Raw genomic sequence first — 15,525 nt, forward strand, 5'->3', positions numbered from 1 at the left:
TTGAAAAGAAAGCGGATTAGTAATGTTTAATGTGAGGGATTAAATAGTGAAGAAAACCAGGCACAAATCTACGACTAGTGTTAACACACTCCACGAGACAAAACCAAGGGCTTAGGTGCCATGTGAAAAATGGTGTTTGTTATAAAATGTACACAAATGTGTGTGTGAATGTTAAACATTGGAGATTATGAATAGAATAAAGCTAAAGAACAATCCCTCTCCCATATGTCACATTGTTTATACTTTCAGGAAGCTTGTCCTTATCCGCACTCTAAAGTAGTAATCTTGAACTGTGCTACTCTATAGTATATGTTCCTAAGGTAGTCTCTTCTCTCAAAAATCACTGTGAAATGTTCTCATTTATTGTATTTCTTTCACCATAGACTGAAGCTTCATGAAAGCAGAGACTTTGACTATATTGGATTTTGTACATAGAACAATGTTTGTCACGCTCTGGATGATCAATAAATATTTGTGAAAATAGTGATTATATTTACATTCTAATCCTCTTATTTTATAAAGAAAATTGTAAAACAACTGAATTCACAGCTGGAAATAAATCTTTGGTGATAATTTACACACACACACACATATACATACACAAAATAAGCATAGCTGTGTGAAGACATAGTCTCTCATTTGAAAAACAGAAGTATAATGATAATAATAATGACAAGGGGATGAACAGTGCTGTAAAAAGTGAAAAAATAACTGAAACACATGGAGATTTTAAAACCATGTTTCTTTGAGCATTCAGTGACTTGTGAATTGGGCTAACATCAGACCACAGGGGCTATTGTTCCAGCTAGAGAAACAGAAAGGGAAATTGATAAAGTATTTGCAGAAACAAAACAAAGAAAATAATCTAAACAACATTTTTATTAGTACATGTTTGCAGTACATATTGATTATATTCATCATGGGGAGTTGATACATAACACATCTTAATTCTCCCTCCCCAAGAAAATAATATTGATTTGTTTGAGGGGAAAGTTCTTAGTTAGTGGTTAGTTGATCATTTCTGATTCGTGCAGTTTCTAATTTCAACTTATTGTTTACCTTTGGCTTTGATTTATTCATGTAGATATTTAAAGTGCCAGAACTGGCTCAATCTAACGACTTCCTAAGTCATTTTTTGTTTTTAAACAAAGAAGACATAAACACTCAGCCTGACCCATACCTGGGTCTTAATAATATATACAGAGTTAATCATCTTTAAATTCAAGGTCTGTACAGAGCTTTACGAATGCCATTTTGTAAGACCACTTTCTTGGTCTTTCTGATATTTTATAAAAATATGGCATTATGATTATGATTATGATGATAGATTCTAAGACTATCAAGAAGCTAAAGAAGTAGTGAGTAGAGTTAGTTTAGTTTGACCTGACCTTTACTTTTTCAACTTGTGGCAAATTACTTCCAAGTGAAACCTAAATTATCTATTTGCCTAATCAACATTGGGGTGGCTGGATTGTTTAGATATCATCATCATCATCATCATCATTATTGTCTTTGTTATACTTTGTCCTTAATTTTAATTGCCAATTCTAAGTTCTGGACAAAAATCTCAAAATTTATAACTACAGTTTTACAGGAAGGCCTAATACTATAAATTTTATTGGTGCTTGTAATGTTCAAGAATTGTGAGAAATTTAAATACTTTTTTGATAGAAAAGAATCAGGCATCAGGAACAAAATGTAAAATTAAAACATTTGAAAGAAAAATGACTTTCCTACTTCCAATGAAACTGCCAATTGTTTTTTCAAAAATAGATATGGAAAATGTCAGATAGAAGGTTGTTCCCACAAATACTAAAAGAAGATCAAGAAAATGTGGCTGCTGTTGGTCAAGTTCAAATGGACAGGGCATCAAAGCCTGCAGGCCAGCTTATTAGGAGAGACATTTAGGAGAACAGGAGGAGCAAAGAGCAAGATTGGACAGGGGCAGCTGAAGTATGCATTGCAGGTAAAATAGCAACCTCAGCCTTATCAGGAGATGGGGACCTGGCCTGATTCTTCATAAGCTGCTCTAGGAGAGGCCTAGGTGTGAAACCCTTGGAGCCCTTACAACTCTACTTCACTCAGCCATTGGATTTGAACTGCGTCCCCAAGTTGCTCCTCATAAAGTTGGCTTTGGTTGAAGGTAAGTCCTAAAGAGGAACTCAAGGGGAGCCATCAGCCCATGCTACTGTGAGCTAAGGGAATAAACAGCTCAGTTTTGGCAGAAGATCTGGACAGCACTGAGGAGCATCCACAATGGACAACTGTATATTACTACAAAATGGTGATATTTCTAAAATCTCTATTTCTAAAAGCCTGATATAACAAAACCTAGTTTATTTCCTGTAATGTATGTGCCAACTACTTCATGCTCTGATTGGTGCATAGTAAATATTCAATGCTGTTGAACAAACACATGTGCAAGTATTTTGTAGGGAATTTGTGATGTCTACTATGTATCTCTAGCCCAAATTCTTCTCTTGAGTTCTGCTGTGCTTTTTCATCATGTTTTCAGAATCTCTACTCAAATGCCTGGCTTACCATCGCTATTCTCTTGCTCAGTGTGTGCTCTGTAAAGTAGGTAAGGCAAGGATAGGCTGATTGGGGCTGGCTTTTTGATTTCTAGTTTTCAAGGCCTATTCTTTTCCAGCTAGGTCTTATTTTGGGGGAAACATGGGTAGCACATTCTGAATTTGGATCCATAAGCACCTGTTTTCTAACCTGTCAACTTCTAAGCTATATCCCATTGGTAGCACAAGCCAGAAATTGATCCCTTTCACTTTATTACTTATGTTACTGATGTTAATTTTGCTCTTCTGAGCTGGTACGATAAACTCTTCTCTCCTTGGCAATACATATTCATATATCTGCAGCAATATTTCTGAAGTGCAATTATCATCCTATATCTCTTCAGTTAAAAACTCTTTAATTATAATCTTCCACTACCTGAAACGCAAAGTTCCAGCTATTGCTTATGGCCTGTCCAGTACTATGTGCTTGATCTTTTTCTTATATAGCATAAACTATAGGCACACCTATAAATACCAGTATCCTTTATTCTACATATGACATGTTATTTTGTGCTTCAAGGCTTTTACACATTGTTTCCTTTGTCCAAATGGCTCTCTCTCCCCTTGTCCTCTAGAAAATACTGTTTCATCCCTTAATGTTTAACACTGGTGTCAGGTCTCTTAGGAAGCTGTTGGTAAGACTAGATATTCATACATTCCCAAATAAACTTTTGTTGATACCTATAGAAAATAATGCAATAACTCTATGCTTGTTTGTTTCTTTTCTTGATTGCCACTCATTTCTTGAACAGAAAGAAAAAAAATATGGCTTGGCCAATCATTTTCTTGGCAATCCCAGAATTGAAGTGCAGCAAAAGTTTTTTCTTACAGCAAGCCTACTGTCCGGGAGAAGACAATGATCCATCCACAAGTTTCCTATTGTGTTCAATTTTCTAGTCTCTCAGAAAGAAAATTTATAATTCTTTTTCCCACTTTCTGTTCTTAAATAAATTGTTGCTACGAGTTGTTTCACATCAGGTTGCTAGAGTCTCTGTAAGGTTGGAATATTTATTTCAAAGCATATTTTGATGAAAGTTAAATATAGAAAGGCAGTGTTTGTTCAAATCTTTTTCTCTGACCTCTAAAAATCTTCTTTAAAAATAAAAATACAATAGGCAAGTTACGACAACAGCAGGGATATCAGTTATCACACAGTTGAGGATATGTGCAAATTTCCCTTGGTTTATTTCATCCCAGAGAGTCAGAAAATGCTTCATCATGAACTGAAATTATTTCCTAAGAGATCATTCATCACTTATACAATGCAAGCTCTTTCAGAGCAGAATGAGTACATTGTTACTGACAACTGAGAGGGGACTTGAGAAAGGACTAAAACTCAAGGTCATTTTTGCCTTTCTCATTTTCTAAGTCTTCACAAAAATCACTGAAAAGTTGTAGGCATTATTCTTTGCTAGTATGTGTGCAGAAATTAAGTCACAGAGCTAATAACTTTGCTTGTTGGGTGAAATTAAGGACTCTAAATAATATTAATAAAATTATAGCTTCTTCTCACTACCTGTTTTTGCAATAATAAACCCCTGGTGCAGAGCTCAGCTGGTTACTGAATGTGTATGCCTGATAATTGCAGTTTTAATAACTCTCTAATATAGGGCTCAGCAAAGTACAGAGTATGGGCCAAATCTAGCTGTCTACTAGCTTTTGTATGACCCATAAACTAAGAGTGGCTTCTATGTTTGCTTTTGTAAAGAAAAAAAATACAAAGAATATTTCATGGCACATAAGAACTACTAGGACTCATGCTCTAGGATCCATCAATAAAACTTTATTGGAAAATAGCTGCACACAATACCTTTACATACTGTCTCTGGCTGCTTTGCACCAGCGTAGCCAAGTTGAGTATTGTGAGAGAGACTGCATGGTTAACGAAGCCTAAAATATTTACAACTTTTTAACAGAAGAGTTTGCTGACTCCTGATCTAAAGCAAAATGAAAGTTCGTATTTTTTTCATTTTCAACTTAGTTCACAAAAGTACTTTCTCCAAGATCAGTGTACTGTGCATGGCTCTGTGATCCCCAAATAATAGGATTAAAATGCATTTTATACAACCATTCCTTTCTGAGTCTTAACAACACTTACCTGCCAATTTCTCTCACACTTTCAGCTTCTAAATGCCCTAGAAAAGCAGAAGGGAAGAGGATGCGTAAGGAAATAAAATTTTATTGATTACATGTGAAATGATTTGTGGGAAAATACAAGCATTATATTACCTACTAATATAAAATTTCAACATTTTCAAGTGGTTATATTTTGCTTTTAGTTTTCAAAAATACTGGTTTAATATGAATGAAATTTATGTCATCAAACATTTGAAATCTTCTCTCAAGGGGACGTGTAACATATTGCACCTAAGAAATGTATATGACTTTGTATCATCATGTTTGTAGTGACGTGGGAGATGTTTAAGCAAAATCAAATGTGATAGCACAAATATATATATGCATCTGAACAAACTTCAAAGTGCATTGCTTTCATGATTCTGGGATGTGCCTTAAACATCTTCATCCATCACTGAAACCTATAGACTCCCAGAGTTAATTTAGACTTGCTGACAGTTGTGTGGGAGGAACGGTGTCAAAAATACAGCCACACGCTTTGCACTTCTTAGTTAAATGTCACTCATGGTTTCCAACACGAGCCTTTTATTGACTGAGATTTCACCTCGGAGGTGAAGTTTGGCAGCCCAGAATGCCTGGTTATTTTCGATTGGTTATTTGTTTGATACAGAGTCAAATAAATGCCAAGTCAATCAAGAGATTTCCAAACACTTCTGAATTTTCATGGTGAGAAACAGCTTTGCCTTTGAAAGAGCAGCAAATTTAACTTTATATTACAAGATCCACATCTGTGTCATTAAAAGCACCATTTTTCAAATGGCTCCTATGAAGAAGATTAAAAAAATATTGTGAATCTGGGCCAAGATTCTGACATCTTCATTCCTGGGGGATTTGGAACCAAATTGTTGTCATTAGTTTCTAATGCGATTTGATGCCACAGAATATTTTTCGTAAAGAAAAATCTTAAAATAAGTGAGATATAATATCCATCTGAATAAGCTACAGGCAAAAGATGTCATAGTTTGTGACAAACTGTGATGTAGCTTTTAAGTAAGTGACTTTTGATTTCAAATTCTAATACTTTATGCTATTCTATATTCTGAGAACGGGAGGTAACATTGTTTTCCAATAGTAACCACAACAAACATTAAGAGCACATTCTTGTGAGATTAAAGAAAGGTAATTAGAATTCTCATCATAAAGTATAAAATGCACACAGGTACCATTAACTACTGTGGAAACAAAAATATATGCATAATGAAAATTTAAAGGAATAGATCACCAAAATGTGGGACATACATTCAGTTTAACTTTCATTGTAATTGACAAATAACAATTATATATATTTATGAAGTGCAATGCAATGTTTTAATATATGTATACATTATAGAATGATCAAGAAAGTTTAGCATAATCCGTTTGTATTTTACTATGTGATAAATTTTATTTTTTGTTATTATGGAATCAGGTTCTCGAAACTGATGATTTTACCTTTCTTTCTTACATATGGTGAAAACGAATTAACTGGTACTACTTGGCTGGATTCTGGATTTGTTCTTTTCAAGTTTATTTCAAACATCTTTTGTTGTGGTTGACATTTTAGAAGCCATTCCTAGGAGTGGTAGTTTCATCCAGAGTTTTAAATCTAAGACACATTTTCTGCACAACTAGGACTTTTGGAAGTATCAGTTGTTTATTCAGTGAGAAAAGACTGTAATACTATTTATTCTATAAATGAATCTCATTATTTTTCATTAACCAGGTGCCATAACTGGCAGAAGATTTGGGTGGGATCTGGGTAGCAACTGGTGTTATTCTTTGCATATAATTCCCAGTCTTTATTTTCTTTATACTTAGAATTTTCTTATAAGACACAGGTTGGTGATTCATGACAGTCTTTGAAGATAAAATCAATTGAGTGGACCTTTCCTGCTGGTTTAATTAATGGTACAAACCTGTATAGAAAGAGTCACCAGCATCATCTGTAACTAAAATATCTGCTTTTGCACAAAAAATTGTAAGTTATTCACATTCGAGAAGCAGACAGAAAAATGAAGAGGAAGTAAAAGAGGAAAATGGTTACTTATTTTCTCATATGTGTAGGTATCTAAAGGTGTCTACTTTTCTTACATTTCCATTTATTGCTATGAGTTGGATCCATATGTTCTTTTATAAATAGTAGATTTTTCTGAAAAATTAGTCAAACCAACTTGGGTGAAATAGAAGTGTGTATGAGAGAAAGTATAAATTTAAAGCATTTTTTGTAAAAGGACGTGTGGAAAAAGTAAGTGTTCTTGTCTCCCAGTGTGAGTAAAGGACTGGTAGCAGCTACTTCTTAGTATAAAGAATAGAGACACAGTTTAGTTAGAAACAAGGTGGTTATCTCAGGGAAAGGGTGAGAGAGGCAAGCATGTGCTTGTGTTCCCAAACCCCTCAAAACCCAGACTGACTTTTATCTTAATTAAGAGAAACTCTCTCTGTATGAAATGATAGTTATCTACATAATTTTATAACACAGGAAAGTGATGATCCTATAACTTTGCAGCCAACCAAATTCCCACTTAAATACAAAGGCGCAATTTAAAAAAATCTCAGAAACTTTTCAAAAATTTACTTTGGAAACATTTTTGGAAGAAGATTTAAATAAAAGAAATAAATTCAGAGGGCTATTGTAAAATATGTGACAATAAGGGTCTCATAAAACTTAAGAAAGTTTATTATCCCCAAAGTCAATGGTGAATAAAAGAGAAACAATATTACTATAAAAATATCCAGAAGTTAATTCTTAGGTAATATTAACACTTACATTGGGAAGAAAGTCAGTAAAGGAATATGAAGTTAGGTTAAGGTACCAGTCAAATTAGTAAAGTACATAGTGGTTGGTGAAAGTAATATGATGAGGATAAACATGAATATAAGTTTCAATGTACATTAAACAAAAATAGAAAATATGGACTGAGGATTTAGCTCAGTGGTTCTGCCATCTGCCTAGCAAGCACAAGGTCCCAAGTTTGATCCCTGGTACCAAAAAAAAAAAAAAAAGAAAAAAGAAAATATAATTTTATATTAGCAAAAGTAATAATGGAAGCAAAAGACTTAAAGGACAGATAACATAAAGAAGAAAGTACAAGAAACTGTGTGAAATCAGATGACAAAGAATTTCTAATATGTCAAAAACTACAGTAAATATAAAATTCACATTAACCAGTTAATTAGAACCTCAAGTTAAAATAGAACAGAATTCTTATGAATAAAAACACACTCAAAAAGAACAAAAACATGAAGGAAATATTTAGTGAGGCTTTTGAGGGGAAGGAAGGAAAGATGGAAAGAGGAGAGGAAGAAGGAGGAGGAAGAAGCAGGAAGAAATAAATTTTAATAATAGACAAAATAGAAAGCAAGGAAAAAATGTCATGAGATACAGTGATGCAATGCACTGCTAAATGAAAAAGTACAGTAACCAGATCCTCCAGTACATATATAAACTCAAAATCTAACACCAAATGGACAGCAGCCTGAATTGGAGAGAAATAAATACGCAGTATATGAGTGTAGATGTTTTAGAACATTCTTCTAAGGAAGTGATACATTAAACATAGTGACAAATATAAATAATGAGTAAGAAAAGTAAATAACTAACTTGAGAAAGGTTAGACATCTATGAAAATAATTTTAAAACAATGGAAGTAGAAGATATTTTGAATAAATGGAAATTATTCTGTGTTCTTAGGTAGAATAACTCATTATAAATCTTTCAATTTTTTTTTCCAAATAAATCTGTAAGTGTAGTACAGCTCTGGGAATAAATGAAGACCAATCAACTGAGCACAGACAAAAGCTACTGATTCAATGTTTGCCCCAATGGACTCAGCTCCCATCATCTCCTTTTCAGCAAAGATTCAGAGACAGGCAGAGAGGAGGCAGAGGGTCTGATGAAGAAAATGGAAGGATCAGATCTGCCCTGATTGGAGGCTGTGAGCTTGGGCAGGCGGATTAGCAGCAGTGTCCTATGTGCTTGGCTAAATCGGTGACATATTTGCCTTTCTCTGGTTATCCCTAAGATGGAAATGGGGACAAATTTTAGAAAAACTCTATTATTAATGAAGTCTAGGCTATTGATGGGTAATAGTTACTAGTGTTGTTGTTTGACTTCCTAGATTGTACTGGAGATGGTGGTCTGACTTCCCACAAGTCTGAATTACTGCAGATTGCATTTCTCAGCAGCTGATTACTTTAGAACATGAATTGTTTTTCTATGTGATTTATTCAAACATTTATATTACATCATTAAAACATAGAAAAGTGGTTTAATTATGTGAAGGAACAAACTGGCAGGATGTATGGTAAAATGAATATTCAAAATCACATTGGTTTTTAAAATAATGCATTAATTACAATTGGACATAGCACGTGAGATAGAATAGATATTTCAGGAATAGTTACATGTTTGGGAGGTTAGTACTCCATGATTAAAATGGCAACACAAATACTGATAAATGACACATTGTGAAAAGTTTTAATAAAAGAAAAAAATTGATCCTTTATGAGTGTAGAAATGTCAAAGATAAATTTATAAATTTAATACAAAATCATGGGGAATATATATCATAAATAAAATTTATTCTCTCTCTCTCTCTCTCTCTCTCTCTCTCTCTCTAAAATTCAATCTGTCAACATTATCAATGCCTGTAATGTTGAAAATTGTCATGGTGGTATTTTGTGAAATGTTTTCAGTTAGCAATCACTGTGCCTCAGATAAACTTCTTGGGCTACGATACTGAGATTGCACAAAGTTAAATTTCTATTATTTACAAATTTCCCACTCTAAAGTATTTTGTATTTGCAGCCCAGAGTAACTAACAGAGAAAAGGAGCATGACAATAAATGCTCATATTCACTGAGGTAAAAGAAAAATTATAATAACAAGAATTCATCCTTACCCCGCCATTCAACATTTGGAAATACTCATGGACTATTAGTGAACACATAGACCGTTATAGCCATTCTGAACAGCAGTCTGGCAGTTCCTAGTCAAAATCAGCACATGCCTACATACCTCTGGTCTTCCAGTCTCCTTTGCTGGAGTATATGCAAGGGAAATACTTAGAGAAGAACATACCAATACAAGATGTTCATTGTTTGCATAGCCAAGAATTGGAGGCTATCTTAAAGGATTAAGTCAAAGATGAATATTCACCGTGGAACACTATACAACAGTAGAAAGAACATACTAAATGTGCATGGTGTAAAATGGTAAAAGTATACTGCTAAGTGAAAACAAATAAAATGAATTATTACTCACCATTAAATAGATCAATTTATGTGCATTTTATAAGAATGGATAAAAACCACATAAAGCACACTAAGACACAGTAGATTGGTTGTATATTGGGAATGGTAGGAACAAAGATGAATTCAAAAGAAATTAGTCAATTAATAAATTGTGTGAGAAAGACCTAAGCTAGCAATAACTGTGTTTCACTAAGAGGCAACAGTAACGTTGTACTCTTGTTGACTGATGAATAATTGCATATGTAAAAGTACACTCTAGATAAAGCTCCTGGAAACCCCTGATAGGAGAGTGGTGTGGTCATAGTGTGGCTGGCAGCGGTACCATCATCAGTAACCCTGAATATTGTTCACATTGGAGGGGGTGGTGCCAGAGCCTACTGTATAGGAGAAATGCAGGGAGTTCATCGCATTCAAACAACACCATAGAAATGCAATCAGTGTGATCATTTTTCTAGAAACAAATCAAACCATGAACAAAAAAACTTGAGAGATTCACTTATCAACTTGATGATGGATGACGTTAATCAGGTAAGGAGCAAGGCAGTTCCAGATGCCTGCACGTCCCCTTGAGATCTGTGCAGGTAGCAAGTTATTTTGGGTAAGCTGATGACACACTCACAGCCTTTAGATAAATGCAGAAAGAGGCAGACTTTGTTGGTTTAAATTTTCTTTTCCACCAAATTAGTAAAAAGAAAAATGATTTCACAACAAATCATTTTGGGAACACAATAGATATTTTGCATAATTGTCCTTGGTGCATTTAAGCATTTCTGTTAACAAATACCTGCAACAATTAATCTTTAAATCCATGAAATATGTACTAATCTGTGTGTCTGAAATTATACTGAGGGTTAAGAATAAGAAAAAAAAATTGTGGTCTAATTCCATGAGGAACTCACTGATACAACTATATTTCCTACACAATAATTAGAGCCAAATTTGTAAATAAGAGAAAAGTCCAACCCATAGGGAAATCTGATTATCAGGTTAGAAGTGGGGAGTTAAGAGATAAAATAATATGTGCAAAATACAAATTTGAGAGTTGGACTTATTTATGAGATGTGTGAGGGTTTTATTTTTTCTTAGAAATAGTAACCAAGACATGGGAAAGGAACAGAAAAATAAAGAGTAATTATTTTAATTGACAGGATTCTGAGTGTTTTTTGACACTGATCATGGATCAAAATCTCACTAGAGAAACTTAAGAAATTACCTAAGATGTTAAGTAGAGAGTGACAGGATATATGTACATTTTTTTAGAATAACCCATAAGTAAATACTTCCTAAGGCTAAGGTTAGGATATAATCATAAATATGGGCAGAAGAACAAATTATAATTGTATTTCACCTCTAAAGAGAGAGAATATACTTTATTTTTTCCACTCAATTACTCTTTAAAATATTCCTTTTTAAAACATGTCTTGAAATCTGTTTTATGTCACATGGTTATATCATATGCCTAAACATTGACCAAACAACCCAGATTAATGTAAATTTTATCTTTCTGCTGATCTGTGACAAGGCTTATATTTACTATCATTTCATTATTTGATATTTTATGCATTGATTTTCAAAAATTAATCAATAATTAAGTTTTTGTGTTTGTTGTACAAAACTATTTTACTCTAGGAATGGCAAGGAAAATGTTACAGCTGTGATTCACTGAGATTTTTGCATGATTTTACAATAAAACAAAGAAAAGCAAATGATGAGGGGGGAGATGGAAAGAGTTGGAAGAAAAAAAAGTTTCAGTGCCTCAGCTTTTTGAGTGTCTTGAACTTGTAAAATCTCACAGTGTGTACTGAAGTAGAAAAGGCTGAGACATGGTTTTCCTTAGGCAGGTCGTCTTAGAGTACGTCAGGACAAATTTTCTGTTTTACGTGTAAATTCAGCCAGAATTTTTAAAAATTCCTCTTTCTTTTTAGAAATAAAGAACAATTTCTTTTTATATTTGTGTTTACTACCATCTTGTATCACTTTCATCGTATCCTTAACTAGCTTGTGTTTGGATTTAGATCTTGGTTCATTAAAAGTACATAAATTGTTCAAAATACTTTTGGATAAGGAACAACAGTAATAGCAAATAAACATATAGGTACCCTTCGAAGAACCTCTATGCTATTTATTTTGTTGTTCAATTCTTAAGTATCACATGACAAAAGAATCAAAACAAGAGTTTATGTTACAATATATTGAAAATTTACTGCCATAACTATTATGTTATTAAAGTAAATTTATCTTAGAAATGTTAGGAAATATGTAAAATGTAAAGATGATATCCATAATCTATTCCTCCCTCTCTGGAAAGATTTTTTTATATTCTATTCCAGTCTTGGTTCTCTATTTTTGTATACATTGCCAAATAAATTTTATCTCACTTATCAAGATGATTCACATTTTCTCATAAGTTTCTTGGAAGCATTCTTTTTTATGAGTGAAAATTACTTATAATAATGGGTGCTTTTAATTTTAAAAATACCATATAGCACAGAGGTTTTGAACCAGGACCCTACAGATTGCCTTATCTTTACTATTACTGACTGTAAACTTGAGCAAATTTCTGAAACTTCTCACAATCTTAGTTTCAACATATGAAACTAGGGATAGAAGTAACACCTATTGTATAGAGTTGCTCCTTTAATTTGATTGTTTTATATAAAGACAGCAATTTAAAAATGCTTGGAATATAATGCATACTACACAATTAGAATTTATTAATATCACTTATTTTTCATTATCATTTTGGTAGACATTTGGACTATCTCCAGGCTTATGGACTTTTGAATAAATTGTTCAAAAAATTGAATACAAATATTCCTAAGAATGTCACAGTCAAATGATATGTGAAGTTGATCTATATTGTAAAATCACTGTTCAGAGAATTATGAGACTCAAATTACCATCTGTCAATTGGAAAGAAACTTCTCAGTAAGCATTGAGATATCCATAGTAAATTAGAATATTATTTATTTATAGCAACATTAAATGCTATTTGTCTTATGGGGAACATATTTTTCACTCTTATAATTGCCAAATCATATTTTTCTTTTTAAATTTTCCTTACAACATAATATATTACAGTTTTTGTACTTCATAGATGATAATACTTTTTGATATTGAAAAGAATTGTCTAAAGTTTGGTCTATATTTGAATAACATCAGTGCAAATTATCTCATTTAATGTGTTTTGCCTATAGTTGCTTTTAAACACTATTTTGTTTATCCTGACTTTTTGCACTCCTGACCAGTTTGTGGTTATCAACTCATGTTAGCTCGTATATATCATTTGTATTAGAACAATTCTTGAAAATATCATATATTTGGATTTCCAAATTGACATAAAGCTCTTTATTCTCATGTACAAAGCTAGCTTGAAAAACTCATACTCCCAATTTATCAAGAATGAAACTCTAAATATATTTCTTACAAAACCTTTTGAGCTAATTGACCTCTCTGCTAAGCAGCGAATGTGTTCACTTGATTAAAAGCAGACAAACAAAAAAGCAGAAAAAAAGAGTGCAATGTTTTTGAGCGCCAAAGAAATGGAAATATAGAATAAACTAAAAGTGAGCAACTTACAATGATCACAGCTCTGAATTTGTGGCAGCATTTTAAATTAAGATAGGTGCCAAAAATTAGCACGTGTATTCTGCTGCAATCAACCAAAGAGTGGCATAGGATCATCAAATGTTATTCAGTTTATATTTTGGGGGCAATCTGGAAAAGGGAAACAACTTTCTGAAGCATGTGACCTTTCAGAATTCATTCAGCAAGTACACATGTCATATCCTCCACCTCATACTTTCCCATACAGATTTGCTAAATGTGAATCTTGTGGGTAAGAATGGGATGATAGTGATTATGATCAGCATGGTAATAAAATTTACCACTTAATAAGACATACATTTCCTCACTTCAGTGATGTACACACTGCAGAATGAAGCGTAAGAACAACTCTCTACTAATATGTTCACTTCAAATGTGCAAAAAAAATGTTTGTGAGACGAGACATAATTAGGGAGGATCAAGCTAATGAAAAAAAGTGTGTCTTCTCCAACGTCCATGGAAGACATTTTATTTATTTATTTTTTTAATTCACATAAAATTTAATCAGTCAAGTTAATGAAAACATCAAAATTTTTGAGATAGTGTCTGGAAGATATTTCAATTAAGCGACACCTCTAGCTTATTACTATTAAGAATTAGGTCTTTCACAAAAAAAGATAAGATCCTTTCTATTGTCTTTTCTTACACAGAGTATAGTTGTTTTGGCTATTTTGCTTCTGTTTTACTAAATCATGGAGATTTAAAAAATCTTTTAAGAAAGACGAAAATGCTTTCAATGAGAACCTATTAGAAAAAGATCAGTTTTCTGCCAATGAAATCTCATTTATATTCAAGGGCTACCAATTAATTCGTTTGTTAGGTGAGAATCTGATCAGATTTAATTTTCCCATCTTCTTTCTGCTTTCACACTATCAATTAAACTTCTTTATGAAACATGATAATTGGAACAGACTAGTTAAATTACTTGAATTTAGTAGAAAACTCTGGAAAATCAGTGTAGAACTAAAGAATATCCCTAAAAATTAGTATTTGGAAAAAAAAATTAGTATTGGGGGGCCCCAAAGTGGGATATCAAAAAGAACAAATAGAAGCAAAAGAGTAAATACACTGCATAATAAACACCTATTTTTCATTTGTGCAGGCCTGAACTTAATAACATGATTTTTTCTAGTCTTCCTGAAAACATCTCTCATCAAAAGAGGTGAAAGAAAAACCAATTGATGTTGGAACATTGTAGAGCCTAGTACGATGATCTAGGTCAGGCACTTTTGGGTTGGCCACAATGAGTAATATTTCTAAATCTCAATTTCTTTACCATTAAATAAAGGTAATAATATATGCCAGGTTTGATGGGGATTGTATTTAATAAATAAAAAGACCTAGCATAGGTGTTAATTTTAATGAACCTTTAAAAATATATAATTTTTTATTTTTCTCATCCTTTTCATTTTCTTCCTTTGAATCAACTTTTCTGATGTTTTCTTCTTCCTTTATGATATTTCTATTAAAATAATGTTGCAACTTTCTATGTGTATATGTGCATGAATATATATTTATATACATATAATTTAAAATTTTTCACTATAGCGTGTCCTTCCTGTAAGGCAGTGCTCTATAATTTCACCTCTGTATAGAACAGTAACCTGAACCAAATATATTTTGATGGAGTAGAAAAACTTTAATTTCCTATGACATGATTATTGAAAACAGGTTCTCCAATCATAGTATTGCCAAGTTTCAGATTTCATATGTGTACTAAAATCATATCTGTGTCCAAAATAGAGGTTTCTTAAGAGTCTCACAACTTAAGCATATATTTACATTTCTTAACTAATTAACATGCTAAATGTTTTAGCTAAAAATAATAGCTAATAATTTTAAAATATATTTATTTGTATATTACACACACTGGCATACACACATGTATAAAATAAGTATATGTAACCAACATATGTATATGTATACATATATATATTCATTTATCAATCATTCAGAGCTGTGATATGATTCTAATGAAATA

General features: G+C 32.6%; 1 non-coding gene across 1 annotated transcript; it reads right to left on the reverse strand.

The window, feature by feature from the left end:
- Positions 1 to 9,301: 9,301 nt before the first annotated feature.
- Positions 9,302 to 9,441, reverse strand: LOC147822785 (U4 spliceosomal RNA). Its single transcript, XR_015445247.1, has one exon. It is a non-coding gene; the product is annotated as a U4 spliceosomal RNA (small nuclear RNA).
- Positions 9,442 to 15,525: the final 6,084 nt, after the last annotated feature.

Source organism: Heterocephalus glaber, unplaced genomic scaffold (assembly GCF_053883595.1).
Source record: "Heterocephalus glaber isolate CG9 unplaced genomic scaffold, H.glaber_assembly_v1.0 deba00001608, whole genome shotgun sequence".
Taxonomy (NCBI): Eukaryota; Metazoa; Chordata; class Mammalia; order Rodentia; family Bathyergidae; genus Heterocephalus; species Heterocephalus glaber.